General features: G+C 46.3%; 1 protein-coding gene across 1 annotated transcript in view; it reads left to right on the forward strand.

Moving 5' to 3' along the window:
- Positions 1–12,609: 12,609 nt before the first annotated feature.
- WASF2 (WAS protein family member 2) overlaps positions 12,610–15,260 on the forward strand; it is a 64,369-nt gene continuing 61,718 nt past the window's right edge. The window contains exon 1 of the mRNA XM_015418607.1: positions 12,610–12,699. The gene's annotated coding sequence lies outside the window, so the exon portion shown is untranslated. The remainder of the gene's footprint in view (positions 12,700–15,260) is intronic.

The raw sequence follows: 15,260 nt of genomic DNA on the forward strand, positions 1-15,260 counted from the left end.
TGAGCAAAGGTTGCCATGCGTCTCCATGGAGACAAGACAGTCAGTCAGACAGTGTGTGTGTGTGTAGATCTAAGGTTAAAGCTGATTAGCAAATGTCAATGGTATCACGGCAGTGGCGATTCTGGAACTGCCCTCCATCAGTGTTGGCGTGGGTTCCTGTCAGAAAAGAAAACATGGTGGGAAAGGGAAGGGAACAGAGGAGAGGAGAAATCCAGAGCTTCTAATTCTCCTTCTTCCCAAGTGAAGAATTAAGCAGTGACTTCTGGGCAGAGGTCAACAGTGTGGTCAATACTGTGCCTCTGCTGACTATAAGAAGACCAATATCTTGCGACTGTAGGATTTGTAAACCCATGAAAAGGTAGGTTGATCACTTTGGGGGAAAGCAAAAGATGGACCAGTCACATCTAAACTCAATTTGCCTGTCACCAAAACCTCACTTGAGCTGCTGAGCTACTAAAGGAGTCTGAGATGAGGGTGGGGTGGGGACATAATCACAGTTTAGAAAACAATGCTTGGCAGGGAAGAGGTAGATAGAGAGAACATTTCCTCCCTCTCCCATCATATTAGGACTCACAGGCAACCAGTGAAGTCAATGGGTAATAGATCTTGTACAAGCAAAATGCAATATTTGTTCACACAATGTATTGATTAACTTGTGGAACTCTCTGCTACAAGGTGGAGTGGCGACCAGTAGATTAAGATGGCTTTAGAAAGCAATTTGGTGGATTTGTGGAAGATAGGTCCAGGGTGGTTAACCGGGACCCACAGGTCTAGAGACAGTGTCCTGAACACCAGTTGCCACGGGGGGGGGGGGGCAATGACAGGAGGATGTTTGAGCTTCCATGCCCTGCTTGCGAGTCTTTGGGGGGCATCTAGTTGGCCACTGTGTGAAACAGGACACTGGACTAGATGACCCATGAGTCTGATCCAGCAGGGTTGTTCTCATGCCCAGTGTAGTATACTGGCTAGAGAGCTGAACTAGGATCTAGGAAGCCCAGGTTTGAAGCCCCACTTTGCCATAGAAGCTACAGATTAACCTTAATCCAGGTACTCTCTCTGAACTTAATGTACTTCACAAGGTTGTTGTTGTGAGGATACAGTGGAGGAAGGGAGAATGATGTTGTAAGCTGCTTTGAGTTTCCCGCTGGGGAGAAAAGAAGGATCTAAGCAGGGGTCTTGTTGTAGAAAAAGAGCTGCCGGAGCTCATTAGCATAACTCATTAGCATAACTTATTTGCCTATGCCACGCCCCCTGACATCACCGGAAGTGACAGAAGGCCACACCCCCTGACATCACCGGAAGTGTGTCAGAAGGCCCGGCTACTTACCCTCCTGCTTCATCCTCATTCCCAAATGGAATGAGGATCGAAGCAGAGGGCGGGGTAAAGAAGGGGGCGGGGCTTCACCACGTGACCGCCCCGCCCCCTAGAGGTTCTCTTCCGGAGCTCCGTACCTGAGAGCTCCCCCCCGACTAGAGCCCTGGATCTAAGTATCTTAATAATTAAATAAATGAACATTTAATAAACAAAGGTTGACACATACAGTTAGAAGGAAATGTTTATCTTTCATCGTTTTCATTCCTTATTCTGGATGTGCCCTTAATTCACAGCCTATCCATTTATACATTGCCCACCCCAATTAAAACTGACTCCATATCATGGGCCTTAGAAAACATTACTAACAACAAAGCTAGTGGAGGTGATGGTATTCCAGCTGAGCTATTCAAAGTCTTAAAAGATGATGCTGTTAAAGTGCTGCACTCAATTTGCCAGCAAATTTGGAAAACGCAACAGTGGCCACAGGATTGGAAAAGGTCAGTATACATTCCAATCCCAAAGAAGGGCAATGCCAAAGAATGTTCAAACTATCACACAATTGCACTCATATCACACGCTAGCAAGGTCATGCTCAAGATCCTACAAGCTAGGCTTCAACAGTACGTGGATAGAGAACTGCCAGAAGTACAAGCTGGGTTTCGAAGAGGTAGAGGAACTAGAGATCAAATTGCCAACATTCGCTGGATTATGGAGAAAGCAAGAGAGTACCAGAAAAACATCTACTTCTGCTTCATTGACTATGCTAAAGCCTTTGACTGTGTGGATCACAACAAACTATGGCAGGTCCTTAAAGAGATGGGAGTACCAGACCACCTCACATGTCTCTTGAGAAACCTGTATAAGGGCCAAGAAGCAACAGTTAGAACCAGATATGGAACAACTGATTAAAAAAACTAAGATCATGGCATCCGGCCCCATCACTCCTTGGCAAATAGAAGGGGAAGTCGTGGAAGTAGTGACAGACTTCACGTTCCTGGGATCCCAGATCACCGCAGACTGTGACAGCAGCCATGAAATTAAAAGATTTCCTTGGGAGGAAAGTGATGGCGAACCTAAACAGCATGATAAAAAGTAGAGACATCACCCTGCCAACAAAAGTCCGCATGGTCAAAGCAATGGTATTCCCAGTAGTCATGTATGGCTGTGAGAGTTGGACTATAAGGAAGGCCGAGCGCCGAAGAATAGATTCTTTTGAACTATGGTGCTGGAGGAGACTCTTGAGAGTCCCTTGGACTGCAAGAAGAACAAATCAGTCAATCCTCAAAGAAATCAACCCTGACTGTTCCCTGGAAGGCCAGATAATGAAACTGAAGCTCAAATACTTTGGCCACCAAATGAGAAGGGAGCACTCACTGGAGAAGACCCTGATGCTGGGAAAGATTGAAGGTCAAAGAAGACGAGGACGGCAAAGGATGAGATGGTTAGATAGTGTCATAGATGCAACGAACATGAAATTGAGCAAACTTCAGAGGACAGCGGAAGACAGGAGGGCCTGGCATGATGTGGTCCATGGGGTCGCAAAGAGTTGGACTCGACTGTGCGACTGAAGAACAACCATATCAGGTAAAGCTTGAGTTGATTAATTCACTCAGTTAAGTCAAGAAAAGTGTGCTGGAGTCTGCTGTTTTGTCGAGATGTCCAGCTCTCCCATGAATCAGGATAGATTTGGATCAGAGTTGCTACACAAATACTCCTCTGTGTGTGTCAAAGCAGCAAAAGCTATATTATTTGGTGACCTTTCCTTGACTTTTGTTTCTCCAGCACTATTTCGGCTGTGAAATTCAGCAGGAAAAGAAACAGACCTAACAACACGATTGCCTTGGGCATAATACTCCTGATGATAAGGGAGGAACTCCATGTAATTCCAAAAGAAGGACTGCTGCTGGCAGGGCCCCCCCCCCCAATCCTTGTTGGGCCTCCATACTGTCAAGCCCAACTCCTCACAGACCTAGAGGGGTCACAGATGCACCTTGTCATGGATGATCAATAGCAGCTGTCTCTTTAAGAGTCAGGCAGCCGCCCCTGACTCCTAACTCTTTGATAACCAGCTGTCTGACCATCAGCTGTAGGGAAGCTCCACCTTGGGGGCAGAAGTTGCTCAGAAGGCGCTACTGGTCCCTCACAGGCTTAGCCACTCCCCTATGGGGGCTTCTGCCATCCCTTTTGGGTTTGCCCTAGAAATGATGTCACATTGTTAACCCAATGGCCTTAAAAAGTGTGTTCTAAGAGCACTGGGGGTGGGGTTTGGCCTGCCCCTACTGGGGAGTCTAGTAAGCCTACATGGAAAGGATGCCAATGTCAATTAAGGAGGGAAATGGACATGGGTTGCCATTTTATGTGGTAAGCTTGTAGCTGGAATAAGGGCTCACGCTACTTGTAAAGAGTACCCATGGTTATTTTGAGAATATCAGTATAGTACTTAAGAGTATACAAGTGAGATGCCCCTTGCAGGTCCTTACAGTGTCACCCATTTTCGTTCCATCACTATTTCCCCTTCCAGAAAGCCCCCATAGCCTCTCCCCTTTTCCTGCTTCCTCTCTTTTCCACTCATCAGCCAACCTACCTTTTTCTGCCCCCATACCTTCAGTTTTCCTTTCTTCCCTCCCCTGGCAGCCTCTCCCTAGAAAACAATGACCCACGTGCATGGTACTGGCTGAGCTGGGCCCATTTGCACTGGATGGGGGGCATCTCAGTTTATTTTGAATCCCCTCTTGTTGCTATTTCCTTTTCCCCTCATCCTAGCAACTCCCATATCTTCACCTTTCCTTGCTTCCTTCTCTCCTTCCCACCCAGGGCTATTTTTGGGCAGGAATGCACAGGAACGGATTTCCGGTTGCCTCCCAAGTTGGCCACGCCCAGCAGAAACTCATTAGCATAATAGGCCACACCCAACAGCAGAAACTCATTAGGATTGGCTACATTAGGGGTGTGTGGCCTAACATGCAAATGGGTTCCTGCTACAAAAAAAGCCCTGGGTTTTGACAACAAACAAGGTAAACAGAATAAGAAAGGAAAGGTGGGTGTGGCTGGATAACCACACTTCTGGTAACATGGGGGTATGGCCTAATGTGCTAATGAGCTGTGCTGTCAGGGGTGTGGCCTAATAGGTTAATGAGTTTCTGCTGTTGGGTGTGGCCTATTATGCTAATGAGTTCCTGCTGGGCTTTTTCTACAAAAAGAGCCCTGTTCCCACCCAACCACCAATCTAACTTTTATCTACCCCCCCCATCTTAATTACTTTGTTTATACTCTGCCTTTCTCCACAATGGGGATCCAGTACAGTTTACACAATTCTCCTCTCCTTCATTTTATCCTCACAACAGCCCTGGGAGGTAGGTTAGGCTGAGAATGTATAATTAGCCCAAGGTCACCTATGGAATTTAGACAGCAGAATCGGAATCCAAAGTCTGCGTCTAAAACTAACCACTAAACCTTACTGGCTTTTTTGGGGTGGCTGTTTGAAAAGTACGCAAACGGAGAGTGATTTCAGCAAGGCGTACTTTATTCTATCCGGATCAAGACAACTTTGGCCGGCTCGCAGGCCGGCTTATATCCCCAGAGAAATCGCCACCCAAAACACACCCCTACTTCCCTATAGGTTATTTACAGTGGCCGAGAGTCCCATAGGCTCTCGGCCGGGAACCTAGCCCCCTGATTGGAGTGGGCTAGGATCCGCATAGTCCATTGTCTCTTGGAGCGAAGCTCGATGTTTGTCTCTGGACTTGTCTGTACTGGATACATTACACTGCTGTTGAACAATAGCAAGCAGCCAGGCTCGGATTAGTCATGTAAGTTGGGTGGTATGACGCCTCCCAGTGATTGTGTCTACATCTGGCCCCAGTGAGTCCTCCCTCCAAAACAGCCCAGAAATGGCCTGCCCCTCCCCCTTCTTTCACTGTGACAGAAACCTATCCTGGAATGCCGGCCAAACTGTTGTGCTTGCCTAGTGACAGCCACGGAGGGCATCTGCTTGTTAAACCTACAGATGCTCCTTTTATCGGTTTGGGATTTTTTTTATACCCTCCAATGTGTTTTTTTAGATTTCAGACTTTTCTGCAACCATGAGGCATTTTTCAGGTTTGTTGAAATTTTGTCCATTCCTCACTCCTGTCTCTGGATTTAGGTGCCCACAGATGGGGCCGTGCTCTGCTATTACAATATACAAGCAGGGGAACTGCAAGGACCTGCAGAGGGCATCTCATTTCCGCTTCCCCCACTATTTCCACTTTCCCTTCCCAGGAAGTCCCTCTAGCCTTTTTCCTTTTCCGTTTCCCTTTTCTTTTCCACCCACCAGCCAATATATCTTTATCTGGCCTCTTCTCATCTTCAGCTCTCCCTTCTTCCCTCTTGTGGTAGCCTCTGCCTGGGAAAACTCTGGCCCAGTTCTGGTGGCCTCCATATCCTCATTTTTCTTAACTCCCTTCTCTCCCACCAACCAACCAACCAACCAACCAACCCACCTTTTATCTGCCTCCCCCATCCTCAGCTATATTTATTACATATTTACTTCATCTATACTCCACTACAGGGACTTGAAGCAGCTTATATCATTCTCCTCTCCTCCATTTTATCCTCACAGCAACCCTGTGAAGTAGGTTAGGCTGGAAGTATTGACTGGCCCAAGGTCACCCAGTGAGCATCCACAGCAGAATGGGGATACAAACCTGGGTTTCCCAGATTTTAGTCTGAAAATCTAACCGCTAGACCACATTTACTTTTGTGTGGCGGCTGCTGTTGAATAGTAGTGAGCAACCAGGCCTGCCAGTGTTACTTCCTGGTCCTGTTGAGTCCTCCCTCAAGTACCAAAACATACCTGGAAATTACCCTGTCCCTTCCACTGCCTTTTACTGACGGAAACCAAGGCTTGAAGGCTGACTATGGTAGTTGCATAGCTACCCCACAGTGACCACTACAGAAGACATTCATTTCCTAAAAGTACAGGTACTGCTTCTATTATTTTAGGATTTTTAAACCCTCAATATATGCATATGTGTATATACATATGTGTATGTGTATATATTTATATTTTTCTGCAAATCTGGGGCTTTACTTGGGTTTGTAGAAAGATATGTTTTGTCTGTTCATGGCTCTAGTCTCCAGATTTAAGAATCCACAGATAGGGCTATGTTAAGAATTAGGTATAGACAAGTGGAGACCCACAAGAAACTTGTGGGGAGGGGGCATCCCCCCACCTTTGCTTCCTTCCCTCTCCCCCATCTTCTCCTTTCTTTCTCTCCTCAAGCCAATCCCTTCTTTTTCTTTTCGACCCTCCACCAAGACAACCTGTCCTTCTTTTCCTTTCTCTCTCTCTATCTCTCCCAAGCCAATCCCCCTTCTTTCTCTCCCCCCCCCAAGCCAATACCCCCCATCTTTTCCTTTCTCTCCCCACCCCCAAGCCAACCCCCCCTTCTTTATCCCTCCCTCTTTTCCCCTACCTTTGAGCCTGGCAGTGGTAGCAGTGCCTGGGAGCTGCTCCCGGTGGTGGCCAGGTCCAGAGCAGCTCCTGATGTCTGCTGCAGCCAGGCCCAGAGTCTTTCCCAGCATTCCCTGCTGTTGTGGCTCTGCCCGGAGTCTCTGCTGGTCTTCCGCACTACAGCCGGGTCTGGAGCCTCTCCTGGTGTTCCCCACCACTGCAGCTGGGCCCCAGTGTTCTGTGCTGCCGTGGCCGAGCCCGGAGCCTCTTTTGGCATTCCCTGCTGGTGTGACCAGGCCCAGAGCGGCTCCTAGCATTCCCTGCCCCCCACAGCTTGGCCCGGATTGGCTCCACAGGAACAGCAGCAGCCAGGCATATGCAGACCACACCTTTTATTTTTTGGGGAGGGGATTTAAACCCCCCAATGTATTTTTTTTATAAAGTTTTCAGGTTTTTCTGCAAACCTAGGGGGTCACCCAAGTTTGCAGAAAAACTTGTTTGGGGTAAGTATGTCCACTATCTGTGGCTTTAGATATTCACACATAGGGGATTGTTGAGAATTAGATATATAGATGATGACCAAGGAGACTGGTTCTCAAGTCTGCATTTGGCTCACTAGCTGAATTTGGACCAATTGCCCTCTCTTTGGGCCCAACTGCATATTACAGAATGACTTGGGATTGTTTTCTCAAGGAAAGCAACCGTGTAGGCAGAAAGGATCTTGAACTCTTTCTCCTCTGCCATTTTCATGTTGAAAAAGTCATTCTTGAATTGTTTTTACTCATGCTGTCTTACTCATACATTTCCCCCAATAGTTACAAAAGCTGTTTAGTAGAGGCCTTGCACACCATAAAAATGGGCACAGGAGGAAAGAGTTAGACTTTTCTGTCCTTGCAAAAAAAAAAAGGGGGGGGTTTAAAATAAATACGGTGGAGAGCAATGCTCCCTCTAAGCCGTGGAGGCTTGTGAGCAAAAATTCTACTTTGTGAGCTACTGGCATTAAAGTTGTGAGCGAGCGATTTGGCTACTGCATTAATTGGTTTGCTCTGGAGCCATCCTTCCTGAGTTAAGGCAAAAATGTGTGAGCCGGAGGCTAAAAGACTGTGAGCTAGCTCACACTAACTCAGCTTAGAGGGAACAGTGGTGACGAGTAACATGTAGTTGAGCCCCCAACCTAACCTACTTCATAGGATTGTTGTGAAGTGTTAAAGTTCTCTTTTCCTATGCTGTTCTCATCCTTGATAAAGCAATTCTGGAGGTTGTATTTGCAAAAGAAAAAGAAATGGTTTAAAATAAATGTTGTCAGGAGAGTAACATGTAGTCCAAGCCCTAAGGGCCAAACTACACATTTACGTTTTTAATGAGTTGGGTCTGGGTTCCCCACAGCTCTTGGGAATGGCTTAAAAAAAGAAGAAGAGAGAGCCCAAATGGGTAGGGGGAGGGAATGCTCCTGCCTCTCCCCAAACTATTTTCCTATGCAGAAACAGCCCTGGGAAGGAGATATTTCCTTTGTTTTGCTGCTCCATGTGCATAGAATACTCCACATAGAGCAGTCAAAAACAGGGAACCCATTCCCTCTAGTTCTGTTTCTGCACAGGAAGATGACTTGTGGGAGGAGGCATGAGCCCTTCCTCTCCCCACAGTGCTGTTCCAAGCCCATTTCGCCCTCATTTGAACCTACTTCACAGGACTGTTGTGAAGATAAAACAGAGAGGGAAAGAAAGAACCATGCTGTCCTTTGAGGAAGGAATCGGAAATGTGGAACAGATCAGTCAGTGGGTGGACCGAACTACTTTGAGCACATGGACACATGAGGCTGCTTTCTGAACTTTGGTCTAACAAGGCCAGCCTTGTCTAGTCTGACTGGCAGCTGCTCTCTGGTTTCTTTGGCAGAAATCTTTTGTACCACCTACTGGCTGATACCAGCAATTGAACCTGGGGATCTTCAGCCTGCAAAGCAGAGGCTTTCCCATTGAGCCAAGAACTTGGGAACTTGTGTCAACCCTTGTATAATGGAGGCCTACAAGGCTTTGGGAATGGACGTTCCAAAGGGGATTACAGCGCATTCCCTGAGAAGTGCTTCCACCAACGCAGCTTTCACCAACCGAGCGTTGCTTGACGAGATCTGCAAGGCAGCCACTTGGACATCCATTTCCACGTTTGTTCGTTACTCCAAGTTAAACACGATTGCTTCAGCCAATGCTGCGTTTGGAAGAAGAGTTCTGCAGCACATTGTGACTTTGGCTGACGATGATGACCTTCCCATCCGAGGGACACTGCTCTGGGAGGTCCCATGGAGATCTCCACCTCAGAGGGAGAACAGCCAATTGGCACTTACCATAAAGGGTCTTTCTCCTCTGAGGTCAGGAGGACATCTCGGCCCCTCCCACTTTCATCATTGTCTACCTTCATTTCTACTGCTTGTGCTGTTCTCTTCTTCCTTATCCTTTTTTCTGCCATGTTCAGGTACTCTTTAAAGGGGTACTCGTTTTCTCTCTGTTATAGTTTTTTTGGCCCTTTGTTCGCAGGGTTGTTTGTTTCCTGTGTAGGGGCAATAGTTCCAGTTCAGGTTTACTGCTTTCGGAGTCCCAGAACTAAGGAGATGGGCTATTCCGAAGGTGCCAAGAGGAAGGGGGGGAAAGTATTTCCTGCTTCCCTAAAGGAACGATGGGAATAACCCATGGAGATGTCCTCCTGACCTCAGAGGAGAAAGACCCTTCATGGTAAGTGCCAATGGGCCGTTCCCCAGCTTAGCTCTCATTGTCAGTAAAAACAAGATACCAGTGACCTACTTCACAGGATCATTACAAGGCTAGAGATATGCACTAACGGAACATTTTTTGAGTGGCGAGAGCCTGCTCTCTGAACACTCCTGTTTTGTGGGTTTTCTGTGGGTCCAGCTAGATGTGACAGCATCCACTGGTTGGACCAATGGATGCTGGTACCATTTGAAATCCTAATGAAGTGATTAAAAATGTTGAGAGCCTGATCAGGATGAGGGCCCCCCCATGCCTTTTTTAATGAGGAAACAGCCGTGGCTTGGGGTGTTATCTCCTTAAAATCAATGTATAGGAAGCTCCTTGGGCAGAAGAAGCTTGATTTTGCTAAATTGCAATGGCAAGAACTAGGTCTGGCAGTTCAAGAAAAGGAGTCCTGGTTCTGGGAACTCGTCTCCTTCAGTTTAGGCAGTTCCTCCCCCCTTTTATTGGAGGCTCAGATCTCAGCAAAAGGGTTCTTTAAATCTTGTACTAGGGGTGGCTGTAGGTGATTGCTGTTGGGAACAGAGCCCCCAAAATGAGAGGAACCCCCGCTTGGACCGGGGGGCTGGCACCCTACTACTGCACCACAATGGTCTCCCATCACAGACTCTGAAATAAGAGGCCTCTTTTCCTCTCTCTTCTCTGGTAAGTCCCATGGCGAGGACCTGGTCCCTCTTGCATTGTTTAAGTCTTTTCCTGATTGGCAGGTGCCCATTTTAGCCAAAGTATTTGTAATGTATCTAGTCCTGACAAGTCCAGACAAGTCCAGAGACAAACGTTGAGCTTCGCTCCAAGAGACAATGGACTATGCGGATCCTAGCCCGCTCCAATCAGGGGGCTAGGTTCCTGGCCAAGAGCCAATGGGACTCTCGGCCACTGTAAATAACCTATTGGGAAGTGGGGGTGTGTGTTTTGGGTGGCGGTTAAGACGCTGAACTGCAGGCTGTGGAAGGTCGGTAGTTCAGCAGTTCAAGACCCGGGTGCCGCAAGACGGGGTGAGCTCCCGTCTCTAGTTCCAGCTCCTGCCAACCTAGCCGTTCGAAAGCAAGAAATTGCAAGTAGATAAATAGGCACCACTTCGGTGGGGAGGTAACAGCGTTCCATGCGCCTTGATGTTTAGTCATACTTGCTAATCTGACAGCATCTAAGCAAGAAATTCAGCAAGGTGTTGAACTGTTGATGGAAGCATACCCAGAAGATATTGACCTGAAACTTATTGATGAACTTTTGCACTTTCACCTGTACGTGAGACAAAGCCATAGGCTTACAGAAGAGCACTCTCTGTCTCATACAGACCTTTATCAAATTATATACAAGGAAAAAATTCAGATGGCCTTTCCTAATGTGGAAGCAATCTTGCGGCTATTTCTTAGCTTTATGGTCACTAACTGCTTGGGAGAGAGGAGTTTTTCAGGACTCAAAAGAATTAAAAATGAATTAAGGGCCATGATGTCTCAAGAGAGGTTGTCCGCACTGAGCATTCTGTACATTGAAAGTGACAAACTTAGACAAACAAATTTTGATGAAGTTTTGGATGATTTTGCTCTGAGGAAAGTCTAGAAAAAAACATTTTTAGTCTTACTGTATTTGATGGTTGTAGTTTACTTCTTAATATGTATTTTAAAACTGACTGTTTAATGACAACATAAAGTAGATTCTAAAAGTGCCACACTGTCAGGTAATCATGATCATATTATTTACACTTCCCAGGCAATATAATTTGTAAACTCAAGGGTTTTTTTTAAGAATAACATTACAACTTCATTTTCCTAAAAATTAATTCTTATTCCACAAAAGGTTTACAAAGTTCAGTTATTGCAAAAGTTTTTCAGTGTTAATTTTAACATTTATGTCTTTTTTTCAATCACTATGGTATTTAACAATAACATCTTATGTCCTTTAGAAGAGAAATTGTGAATTGCAGAATTTTAAATACCCGTCATCATCCTTGGCTTCACTCAATTTTGTTTATAACACTCTTCCATTTTCTTCTAGGGGTGGGGGATTGAGAGGGGCCTCACAAGTAGAGTAGCCCAGGGACTCTCTTCATCTAAATCCGGCCCTATATGGGGGGGGATGGCATGAAGTATTTTCTCCTTCATTATGCATCTTTTAAAAATTCTTCAGTGTATGTCCTCTTCATACATGACATTGAGTTAATCCTAGAGATTTGCACTGTGTGTAAAGTGCCATCAAGTCACAGGCAATTTATGGCGACACCAGCAAGGGGCTTTCAAGGTAAATGAGAAGCAATGTTTTGCAGATTGCCCTCCTCTGCAGAGGCGTCCTTGGTGCACTGGGGCATCCCTTCGAAATACTGAGCCTGCTTAGCTTCCAAGGTCTGACTGATCGGGCTACAGTGTAGCCGCTACACCATGCCGCCTTTCCGCTAAACATTTGCATTAAACAGAGTTAATTTTTAAAAGTTTGAAAATATATGCATTATAAAGAGAAAGAGGATTGCTCGTAGCTCCGTTTTAAATGTATACGGGCTGGACCCCCAAAAACTCACGTCTCTTTCTCTGTAACGTGTGAATGAGGGAATCTCAACCTTAGTTCGCCAATCAGGTTCTATTTTTGCGATCTACACCCCACCGCCCTTTTATTACGGGAGTTCACTTAAGTTTCTTGCCTTGCAATAACACCGCTCAGGCACTAGGGGGAGCGTTCCTTTGAAGATCAAACCATTCCAAGGTAAGCGATAAAGTCAAAGAGGGCGAAACCTTAGAACACTCTCTTGATAACATCCTGATGACAAATTTCCACCAGTCTTTCTAAAGAAAAATATCAAGCTTAAAAAAAAAATTCTACCGCCCTCTTCTCTTAACGTGGTACACCCCGCTTTAACCCCCCCATCAGCGTCAACACATGGTCCATCCCACCTTGTTTACTCCATCTTTTTTTTTCAAAGTCGCTTCCGTTGGGTGGGGTCGGTGTTTTTTGGAATCTGGGCGGGTAAGCAAATCGCGTAACGTAAGGTTAAACAGACAAAGCGGTCGAGCCAATAGGCTGAAGGCAGGAAGGTTGTGGGCTGCCAATGAGGGTGCACACCGGCGGCGGAGGAGGCGGAGCGAACGTCGCCCAGAGGAAGTTGAGGGAAAAGCTGTGGAATGGCGGACGGTTGGCACGGGCCGCTTAGGTCGTGACGGTGGGGGAAGGGAGGAAGGCGCAGAGAAGGCAGCTGCGGGCGGGTGAGACTCGTTCCTTACCGGCGTCTTTAGGTGGGCGTACGCAAGAGGGCTTAACCTGGGCTGGGGCGGTGGGCGGGGCCTTCTTTAGCTGGAGGGAAGAAGGGCGGGGCATAAACGGCGGGGGGCTCTACGGAGGTGGGTCGTGACGTGGAGTTGTTGTTCAGTCGCCCAGTCACGCCGGGCCCTCCTGTCTTCCGTCGTCCTCCGAAGTGTGCTTAATTTCATGTTCTTTGCCTCGATAACACTGTCCGACCATCTCATCCTTTGCCGTCCCCTTCTTCTTTGACCTTCAGTCTTTCCCAGCATCAGGGTCTTCTCCAGTGAGTGCTCCCTTCTCATTTGGTGGCCAAAGTATTTGAGCTTCAACCTCAGTATTTGTCCTTCCAGGGAACAGTCAGGGTTGATTTCCTTTAGGATTGACTTATTTGGTCTTGCAGTCCAAGGGACTCTCAAGTGTCTTGTCCAGCACCATAATTCAAAAGCATCTATTCTTTGGCCAACTCTCGCAGCCATACATTACTACTGGAATACCATTTCTTTGACCAAAGGACTTCTGTGGGCAGAGTGATGTCTCTAGTTTTTATTATGCCGTCTACGTTTGCCATTGCTTTTCTCCCAAGGAGCAGGCATCTTTTAATTTCATGGCTGCAAATCACCATCTGCAGTGATCTTGGATCCCAGGAACATGAAGTCTATCACCGCTTCCACGACTTTCCCTTCTCTTTGCCAAGGAGTTGATGGGGCCATATGCCATGATCTTAGTTTTTTTGGTGTTGAGTTTCAAGCCAACTTTTGCACTCTCCTCTTTCACTTTTAGCAAGAGGCTCTTTGGGTCCACTTTCTGCCATTAAAGTGGTATGGTCTGCATATCTGAGGTTGTTGATGTTTTCCCAACAATCTTGATTCTGGCTTGTGATTCATCAAGCGTCTGGGTGGGGCTCCTATGCAGTGCCATGGGGATGCCTGCTATTTTCCTTTGCTGCTTTTGGGCCTGTCGTCAGTGTGGTGAACTGAGGTCTGGGAGACTCATGTTCACGATCCTTGCCTTTTAGCCTTACCTATCTCACAAGGTTGTTGTGAGGACAAAACACAGAAAAAGTGGATGCTGCTCGCTGGATGACCTAGGGCTCACAGACATTTAGCCTAACCTTACCTCACAGGTTTTAACTATGGTCATAGTTTGCCTTTCTCACTGTCAGGATGAATTATACAGTGTAAGTTGATGCGATGAATAGATTGAATCATATAATAGGTAGTGTGCTAGGGCCATGATTACAGACATCCGAAGGACACATTGAATATTTGACATGATTCAGAATGCATTCCTGTGCTGGGAAGGCATTGTGAAGGCCCCATGCTGTGCGGCTGAGTATGGTAGCAGCTTATTAGCAGTTCTGTGAGGGTAGACTGGGGAAAGGCTGTGACCTCTTTGAAGGGCAGATGTTTGTGATTAAAATGTTAGATGGGTACTAATTTTTTATTCATTTAACATGTTGCTAATCTGTTTTTGTGTTGAAGGAAGATCTTAGCAAGTGAAGTTTTTCTTACCTTGTTAATATAGGTCATAGCTGCAATAATCATATGCTGGGTGAGTATCTTCAAACAGGAGTAATTCACTCCTGCATCAATTTTTGTGGTAAAATGTATGTTTATATCCTGCTTGGGGATCCAAAGCAGCTTATAAACCCATTCTTCTCCTCTTTTATCCTCACAACAGCAACCCTGTGAGGTAGGTTAGGCTGAGAGACTGAGTAAGTAGCCTCTGGTTATCCAGCAAGCTTCTGTGGCAGAGTGGTTGTTTGAACCTGGTTCTCCTGGATCCTAGTGCACCATACTGGGTTTTCACTTTAGTACTGTCTACTGATCTCTCTCTGATCTTCCTAGTGGTTAAAATGCACAAGTCTCCAGTCAGTTATGAAACTTGCATGATGATCCTGGGCTCGTTACCACCTGGAAGTGTAATATACTTCACGGAGTGTTTGGGAAGATGAGATGGAAGATATGAGAACTGTATGCAGTATTCTGAGCTGCTTAGATGAAGAGTAGCATTAAAAGAAAGCAATAAAAATGGCTAGGTGCATGTTGTGAAGGCACCATGCTTTGCAGCTGAGAATGCTGCTGAATTAAATTCCACAGGCAGGGTTCTCACTTGAGGCTCTGAGATGGGATTAAATGTGCTAGATCTTGCTGCAATAAGTTTCAACACAGAAGTGCTTTATTTTCCGTGCTCTTCGCATAGGTTTGCTCCACACAGCACTGGCAATGTAGACAAGTACAGATGCAAAAGCCTGGTTGAGATAATTGACTTTCAGTGGGATCACACTTTCTTAACTTGCAGTAGTTTAACTCTAGCACCAGTAAAGCACTTTCTTAGCTGTTCTCGCAGCCAAGTCCCTTTATTCTCCATTAAGGTACCTAGGGTGCAGAAGGTGAGCTGCCTTAGTACAATTTGAGAATATATTTGTGTGTAGCCATTATGTCCTTATTACAGCCCTTTCAACTTTTGGAAGGTTAAAGCTTCGTTCACAGTGGCAAAGCAGATGGGCTGTGTCTTTTTTTTT

This window comes from Gekko japonicus, unplaced genomic scaffold, assembly GCF_001447785.1.
Source record: "Gekko japonicus isolate JY-2015 unplaced genomic scaffold, Gekko_japonicus_V1.1 scaffold456, whole genome shotgun sequence".
Lineage (NCBI taxonomy): Eukaryota > Metazoa > Chordata > Lepidosauria > Squamata > Gekkonidae > Gekko > Gekko japonicus.